Consider the following 9344-nt stretch of genomic DNA (forward strand, 5'->3'; position numbering starts at 1 on the left):
AGTTAAAAGGAAAGTTTATTTTGTGGGGTAACATACAGATGAAGGGATAGTTTACAGGGGGTGGGAAATATGTAGCACAGTCCGGCGGTGTTCTATGGAGATCTCTGCTTGTTCTACCTCCAGCATCCCAGGGTCCAGAAACTAAGACAACTGGTGCATCCAGATCTCAGGTTTTCAGGGTCCTCTCTTGGTCCTGTCTTGTAGGCGTGACAGTTACTGAAGCCTCAGTGGGGGTTGGAAGTTCCAGATCAAAGCTGGAATGGCTACCCACTACATCTCCCCCCTTTGCCTAAATAAGAAGGTTCTAAGCTAATACAAGACTATATACAAAGGAATGGTTATCAAATATTGTCCAGGAGTAATGAGGTATAATGACCTAGATAGGATGGAACTACAACCAATGCGAACAATATCAAGCAAGAAACTCATACAAAAATCCAGAGAAGTCTATACCATAGGTAAATGACATGTTATAAAGATCATTCCAAAAGGTGTCCTAACCAAAATATGTTCTAAGAATATATAAATATATATATATATATATATATATACACACATATATATGTGTGTATGTATGTGTATGTACTTATACATAATATGTATATATGTACTTATACATGCAATATATATATATAAAAAAAAAATATATATATATATATAATATATTATATATTATGTTGTAACTATAACTGCTAGTCTTCAATCCCATCAAAGACCTGAGAAGGAATATAATGGTACCTGAGAGATGGAAAATGGATGCAAGCAAATTTCGGGAATCTTGCAAGAGTAGACAGAGACAGCTGGCTGCCTGGACACTCACCTAATGCTTCTCAGCATTTTTGGTGCATTCAAATTGGCTACAGGCCTAGTGTATCTGACAGACCATTTTCAAAAGCAGGAATTCTGAAAGACCATCTTACCCTGTCTTGGCAGATTTCAGAAGTCACTTTTCCTTGTTTCCTGCTTGTCCAGACAGACAGCACTCGTATTGTCAGCAGTTGAGGCAAGGGCAGTTCTTTGCCCAATAGGCCATTTTGTGCCAAGAAGACAAACTTCCAAATGGAAATGTCTTAGAAGCCCAACATTATATATATATATATAGTGTTCCTTTTTTCTGATGATTTCCTGCAATTGTATGAATAATGAAGTTAGTTTTGTATTGTCAGGTATAAATTCAGCAGTTTCAATATGTAAAACAACTCTCTCTGTATATTGAGAGTCAGTGACTATATTGAGGGGTTCTGTGAAGTCTATCAGTACCACAACAATGGCATACAGTTCTGCCTTTTGTACAGAGATGTATAGACTTTATACCACTTTACTTAAGTCTCATGATTTGTATCCCACTTTCCTTGATATATTTGCATCAGTATAGAATATGAGTACTCCAGAAATTGGCTTTTGTCATACAATGTGTGAAAGGACCCATTCAGTCTTCTTTATAAATTCTATCCTCTTTCTTTTGGGATAATGATTATTAATCTCTCCCAAAAATTACTGCAGGCTCTCTGCCAGTATTCATTATCTTTCCATAGTGATGAAATTTCCTCATTAGTTAAGGGTACTAGAATTTCTGCTGGGTCCATTTCTGTCAACTGGTAAAGCCTTAACTACCTTTTTGAATCAAATTAGAGATCTTTTCTATATAAGTCTTTATTATTTGGTTTACATGGTAGGAATATCCATTCCAATATAACATCTTCCCTCTTCATCAAAATACCTATGGGGTAATGTCTGGGGGGAATATGAAAAGAATGCATTTAAGCTTTGGATCCACATGATCCACATGTGCTTCTCCAATTGTCTTTTCTACTACAGCCAATTCCTTCTCAGTTTCAGCTGATAATTCTCTTGGACTATTTAATTCTTTTTCCCCTTCTAGAGTATTAGACTAATTTTGTAGTCCATCTTTGAATATTCCCATGATAACCAATAAGTTGGAAATGCTTCCTAACAACTTTTGAAATTCATTAAGAGTCTCCAATCAATCTCTCCTTAGTTTTATCTTTTGGGGTCCAATTTTCTGCAGCTCTATCTTATATCATAAGTAATTAATAGAATCTCCTCTTTTTTTTCAGGAGCAATTTGCAGCCCCCAGTGAGGCAAAACTTTTCTTACTTCTTCAAACATGCTTTTTAATGTGTCTAACTTTGGATCAGCTTATAGGATATCATCCATATAGTGATAAATTATGGATTGTGGAAACTTTACACGAATTAACTCCAATGGTTTTTGCACAAAGTATTGGCACAAGGTAGGGCTGTTTAACATTCCCTGTTGGAGGACCTTCCATTGATATCTCTTGACTGGCTGGGAATTGTTATAATTAAGTACTGTGATGGCAAATTTTTTCTATCATTTTCTTATAAGGGTATGGTAAAGAAACTGTCTTTTAAGTCAATAACTATTATAGGCCATTCTTTGGGTAGCAGAGAGGGCAAGGGTATCCCAGTCTGTAAGGAGCCCATTGACTGAATTACTTTATTAATAGCTCTCAGATCTGTCAGCATTCTCCAATTACCAGACTTTTTTAAAAAAATAACAAAACAGGAGAATTCCAAGGGTTGTTAGATTCTTCAATGTGTTGAGCATTTAACTGCTCTTGGATGAGCTGTCCTAAAGCTTGTATCTTCTGTTTTGTCAAAGACCATTGTCCAACCCAGACAGGTTTATTAGTTATCCATTTTAAAGGTAAGGCAGTTGATACTTCTGAGTATTCAACAGCTGTTGTGCTCTGTTTGTGTACAGCCTGAATGTTTGGTGACTGTTTTTTTTATAGCATGTTATGGTATTATTCCTAGAAACATGCATTGCTCTGTATTCCTTTTCTGAGAGTGTAGGAATTTTAATCTGGGTATTCCACTGTTGTAACAGATCTCTGCCCCAAAGATTTACTGCTGCATTTGCTACCCATGGCTTCTGCCTTCCTCTCTGTCCTTCTGGCCCTATGCATTCAACCCATCTCGAACTCTGTTTTATCTGAGATAGGGTTCCAATCCCTAGAAGTCAGACATCTACCTCTTGAAGAGGCCAATTTGGATGCCATGATTTTTGTGTAATTATATTCACATCCACACCTGTGTCTACCAGGCCCTCCAGAACCAGGCCATTAATTTGAATTCTAAGCTTTGGTCTTTGTTCATTTATGGAAGTCTGTCAAAATATTTGTTTTATTGTATTCTTTGGAAATTGTGATTCATCTCTCAGAGCTGTTTTATCATCCATTGCAGTATTGGTTTTTACATTAGGCATTGGTTTATTCAGTTTTCCTAGAGAGGAATATCTTCCACAGTGGCTGGATATGTTTGTATCATGTTTGATTTGGGGCCCTGCAAGAGGCCCCCTGAGGTGTTTCCCACCATTAAAGGGTTGCCTCACATATGTATTTTTGATATGCACTCACTGGTCTAATGTCGGCCTTTGCCACATCTTCTACATAATCCAGGAGGTTGGGGTCTCCTGTTTGGGCTATATCTAGAAGTAGTGTTACCTCTAGGAGCACCTCATGTACAATTTTTACTTATATGACCTGGTGTACCACATTTAAAACTTTTAGTACCACAGGGCCTTCTTTCACTTCTGGGATTTGTCTCTCCTATCCAAGCTCATTACTGTAGTTAAGAGACTCATCACCATTAGTATATTGAAACCATTCTTCCAAAGGAGCTGATCTGACCTTTAATGGTGTAAGTATTCTTCTGAATTCTGCATTAGCATTGTCGAACACCAAGGACTCAGTTAATACTTTTCTTAATTCTTTATCTGACACAGCTCTTGTTGTAGCTGTGTTCAGTCTTTGTAAAAAAATCAGTGAAGGGTTCATGAGGTCCCTGAAATATCTTTGTGCATACCTCAGTTGGTTTTCCAGGTTCTGGAATTTTTTCCCAAGCATTTCGAGCTGCTGTATGGCATAGGGATATTGTATGCTCATCATAACTGGCTTTTACATACCTGTCAGCAAAACATTGCTCACCAAGTATTTGATCTTGGGAGATCACAAAACCTCTGAGTTTACCTTGTTGTTCTAAATTTCTTGCCTCTTCTCTCAACCAGCTTTTCCACTATAACTTCTGGATATATTCTAGAATAGCTGAAATTAACTGATGCCAGTCATCTGGAATGATTCTATGTGAGGCAGACCACGAATTTAACATCTGTCTTATGTATGTGGAGTGTGTACCATATATAACTACTGCTTCCTTTATATTTTTAAAGTCCCTTGTTGAAATTGGTTGTAATGTATATGTCATATATGGCACAGAGTGTGTATCATCTGCTGGTTTTTCATGGATGATAACAGGGTAAGCCATTGTATGAGAGTCATTTGGAGATGTTACAACCTGTATGGTCTTACCCTTCTGCTTATTAGGTCCCTTGTCATGTTTACTGAGTTTCTTCCAGGGCTTGCAGATGAGCACCTAGGGTCTTTTCTAGGCAGTAAACCTCCTCTATTGCAAGGGATTCTAGATTTCTCATGGAATCATAGAAGTTTTATGTTCCTCAGAAACACATGAATCCATTCACCTTATCTTATTAATTAATAATAATCTTTCTTCCTTATATAGTATCTAAGTAGCCACAACTTCACTCTGGAGAGTTAGTGTTCTATCCATTAAATATTCATATTTATTATCAATAAAATCATTTCACTGCTATCTTTGAAAGCCTGTAAATCCTGGTTAGCAGATGCCAGAAAGAGAATCTTTTTTCTGTAAGCCTTCATTGCTACCTTTTAAAGTCTTTATCAGTCCCAATAATGACTCATCTTTGTTCTTATTATTAAACCAGTATTTGAACACTGTGTGAATTAGTATGATGAATGCCAAAATGGTACAGGCTAGATATGCCTTAGGAAGGTTGTATATTTCAAGGAAAATGTCATTCACCATACAGGTAAAAAGGTTTTTAAATTCTTGTGAGGTAATGTTGTCAACCATATTACAAGAATTTCTCAAAATTTGTTAGTCAGTTTTAAGGTATAAAATTATCAAGTACTTTTACTTGAAATAAGATGCTGCTTTGCCTATCTTAACTTTTCATGGCTTTGGGAGGTGTAGTAGCACTTTTCGGCCAGCAGGATGCATTGGTATAGTACCAAAGCAGGTCCTGCTGAATGCCTTGGAAGGAGGCAGAGGGAGCACAGGCAGTAGGCAGTTCTTCAGGTGACTCCCTGGAGCTTCAGGGTGTGGAGAGTTGCAGGCTGCTAAGCCCCTCTCTGCCTCTCCAGACAGGAGGTCTGCCAACAGGCATGGCTCCAAGCCCTCTCTGTGCCTAAGTAGGGTGCCACTGGGAACAATGTGAGTCTATTTTAACTAGGTGAAACTGTGGAAGCCTCAGGCTTGGGTGGGGAGCCGGTACTCAGGGAGCCTCACTCACAGCAGTTTTGCTGGTCTGGGGGCTGAACTTGCTGCGGGACTGAGACCAAATTAGTTCTTTTTCAGGAATGAAACCATGTAGGTTTTTCCTGGTTTTATGGAGCTCCGCAGGTAGTACTCTGCAGCTTCAGGTGCCCACCAGCTGGGGAGGAGCTGAGGGTGGGAGACACCAAGGCCTATGGAATTTGCCCCACATGAGCGCCAGATATTGGTGAAATTATTAAGGCCACTCCACGTAGTTAAAAGGGAGGTTTATTTTGTGTGGTAACTTACAAGTGAAGGGATAGCTTACAGGTCTGGGAAAGGTATAGTGCAGTCTAGCGGTGTTCTCTGGAGAACTCTGCTCATTCCACCTCCAGCATCCAGGGTCCAGGATCCAAGAGAGCTGGTGCATCCAGATCTCGGGTCTTCAGAGTCCTCTCTTGGCCTTGCCTTGCAGGTGTGACAGTTACTTAAGCCTCAATGGGGTTGGAAGTTCCAGATCAAAGCTGGAATGGCTACCCACTACAGCCCCTTACCTTGGTTCCATTCCATCTTTCCCTCTTTCTCTATTTCTTGTCTCTGACCCTTATGCCTGTCCTTTGTACCTTAGAGGCAAACAAATCACCTTAGTGACTGAGTGTTAGATCTGAAGACTGTATCTTGGGGGTCCAGAATGAATAGTGCTGTTCATCACCAGGAAAGTCAGTGTCTGATCATGCTATCTAGATCTAGACCTGGGAGTGTGGAATTGGTACAGCCATGATTGGTTTTGGAAGAAATCTCTATGGAAAACCGGTGAAAGAGTTGTGTGACAGGAGCAAGGCCTGGAAGTATGGATATGGCTTTAATAGGCAATGATCTTGGGCTCACCAGCCAAAGTCTCCTTACCCTATCTATATCCAGGCAGGTATAGGATTATGAAGAATGCACATACCAGCTTGTATATATGACCAGGAAACAGCAGTACTTGAGATGTGTCAGGTAGTATGGAAATGACTCTTGTGCTTTGGTGTTCAATAGACAACATCATACCTCACTCCTCAATGAGTGCATCCAGAGCTAAGTTTGAAAGTGTGGCCATGACAAGGACAGAAGGGGCTATGAGTATGGCTTGATGAGGTAATATATTTAAATATTTTGTCCTCATTTGGGAGAATGTTGTGGCAGTTATTCCCTTTGTGGAGGATGTTAATCAATGTGGAGGGTGTTCTGGAGATCTGTTTATTAATTGATGGGATCCTGTGAGGGAATGCTGGTCCAGAATTTGAGTGAATCTTGCCAAAAATAGGAGTGTGGAAATATCTCTGGAGTATGTTTTGATCTCACTCTTTTGTATCTCTCTGAGGTTTGCCTTTGTGAGAGACCTGAAGAGGCCATTTTTGAAGGAGCATCCTCACTTGCAGTGGAAGAGGACAGATTAATGAAGATATGGATAGAAGTTGAACCTTAGAATCATTAGGTAGGTTCAGAAGCCTGAAGAGACCTGAGAAGAAGCTATTGGAAAAGGTACAGATTCACTTGCTATTCAGACCCCAGTGTAGTGGGGATGCTGGGACAGGGTATGAGCACCGAAAGCAGTGGGCACTGAAAGAGGAAGGATTAAAGGAGGCATGATTAGAAGCTGAGCTTTGGCAGTGTGAGATAAGATCAGAATCCCTAAAGTGGTCTGAGAAGAGGCTACTGGAAAAGATATATCCTCACTTGGTATTCAGTCCCCAGTATAGTGGAGACACCATTGTTGCCAGAGTCTTCCTGCCTTGCCCACAGTCAGGACAAATCCTTGCCACCCGCCAGTCCCACAGCCGCTCAGACCCAACCAAGCAAACACAGAGACTTATAATGCATACAAACTGTATGGCCGTGGCAGGCTTCTTGCTAACTTTTCTTATATCTTAAAGTAACCCATTTCTAGAAATCTATACCTTGCCTCGTGGCTCGTGGCTTACCAGCATCTTCACATGCTTCTTGTACTGGCGGCATCTGGCAGTCAGTCCTTCTGCCTTCCTGTCCTTTTATTTCTCCTCTCTGTTAGTCCCACCTATCCTTCCTGCCTAGCCACAGCCGATCAGGTTTTATTTATTGATCAATCAGAACAACTTGACATACAGACCATCCCCTAGCACAGCCAAGTGCAGACCACCTCAGACACCTGCACTCAGGCCCATGGTCCTAATCATCCTCTATGCGGACCTGCTGGGTAACGCCACAAAGAACCCAAGAAGGGCTCCCACAGGACATACAGAACATCCCACAGCACACCAGTATATGGTATGAGCACCAAGGGCAGCAGCAGGTCTAGAGTGAACCTGGACTGAGCAATGAGACAACCTTCCTGTGCTTCTGATGACAGAGTGAGCTACCTAAGCTCTTTGAAGTCCAGAAAATTGTGAATGAATACCATACATTGGACACTGAGGGGTTTACCCTTCTATAATTTGGGTTTGCTTTTGTTTGATCATAAGGCTGGGCTTATTCTTTGATCTTAGATTAAGATTGTATTTACTTGTTTTTGCTTTTAGTTTTATTTCTGTTTTACAAGAGCCAAGAGTTTAGATACTATGGACTTTTTAAGAGACCTTAATTATTTTAAAGACACTAAAGTTTTCAAGTGTTTGATTTTTTTTTAATATTTCAAGGGCTTTTAAAAGTATATATTTTAAAGCATCACAAGTTTAATTGAGACCTAGGTGATAATCAAGAAAGGAAATGTTGACTTCGTAGTGATGCATTTCAGTGAAGTTGATAAATAATCAATTGTTTTGATTAATAATTTGCCAACTTGACATAAGCTAGGGTCATCTGGAAGGAGAGAACCTTAATTGAGACAATATTTCTATCTGTTTGGCCTGTAGGGAAGATTGTGGAGCATTTGCTTGCTTAGTGTTTAATGTTGGAGAGGACTTCCCACTAGAGGTGGTGTCATACTTCTCAGGTTTTATTGAGTTATATAAAAAAGCATGCTTAATGACCCGTGGGTAGAAGGTTAGTGACCAACTTCCCTTTATGGCCTTGGTGTCAGTTTTTCTATCAAGATTCCTTACTGGAGTCCAAAACTATAAGCTGAAATAAACCATTTCCTCCAAAGTAATATTGGTAAAATTACTTCATCATATAATTACGGGAGTTAGCTATGTGCTGGGGAAAACTTTCTGATGACCATTATCAGGCAAGGCTGGTCCAGGTGGTGTTGACTATGAGAGGTGACCAAGGAAGGCCAGTGTTGCAGTCTAAAGACTAGGCAAGACCTCATGTGTAAGGATGGCAGTGGCAGTTAACCTTAAGAAGAACTCAACAGGCAAATCTCTTGTGCAATGGAAGCCTCTTCAGGTAGGTCTGAGAGTACAGATACACTTCAAGTGGGCTGAATTCAGTCCGAACTCACTAGGAAATATAGGCACAGGAACCACATGACCAGAGAATCCTCTGGGAATATGGGAACGGCAAAAACAGGTGATGTTATGTGGAGATCACCAGGCAAACCTGGTGAATGATAGGTACATTTAGAGAGAGGCCTTGGACTTTGCAAATAGTTGACTGATGTTTGGTTCTGAGAGAATGGTGCAGGGAATACAAAGCAAGATCTACTACACGGGAGCCAGGTATTGAAATGTGGGGATAGTACTGGCAGATGAGATTATTTGGAAACCACAAGACAAAACAGTTTTGGTACCTACACTTTTGGATATAGATTGCCATACCTGGGAGTGTGGGAATGACACTGCCAGCAGGTTTGCTTCAGACTATGATAATGCAAATTGGTGCATGATCCCTCCTTACCATGTTAATTTTAGAAAGTGTGGAGATGGCATAGGAAGGCCTGGTTCTGAAGAAAGGACCAAGGAAAGCTGGTATAGGAACCACCAAAGCAAGATGGATCTTTCATCATGTCATTGCTATTGGGGTTTTGTTGATGATAAACAGGTACACAAAAGCACAAATGAATGGTTGATGGCACAGGCCAGTCTGTTTCTTCAGTGGAATGTTCTG

This window comes from Peromyscus leucopus, chromosome X (genome assembly GCF_004664715.2).
Source record: "Peromyscus leucopus breed LL Stock chromosome X, UCI_PerLeu_2.1, whole genome shotgun sequence".
Classification (NCBI taxonomy): domain Eukaryota; kingdom Metazoa; phylum Chordata; class Mammalia; order Rodentia; family Cricetidae; genus Peromyscus; species Peromyscus leucopus.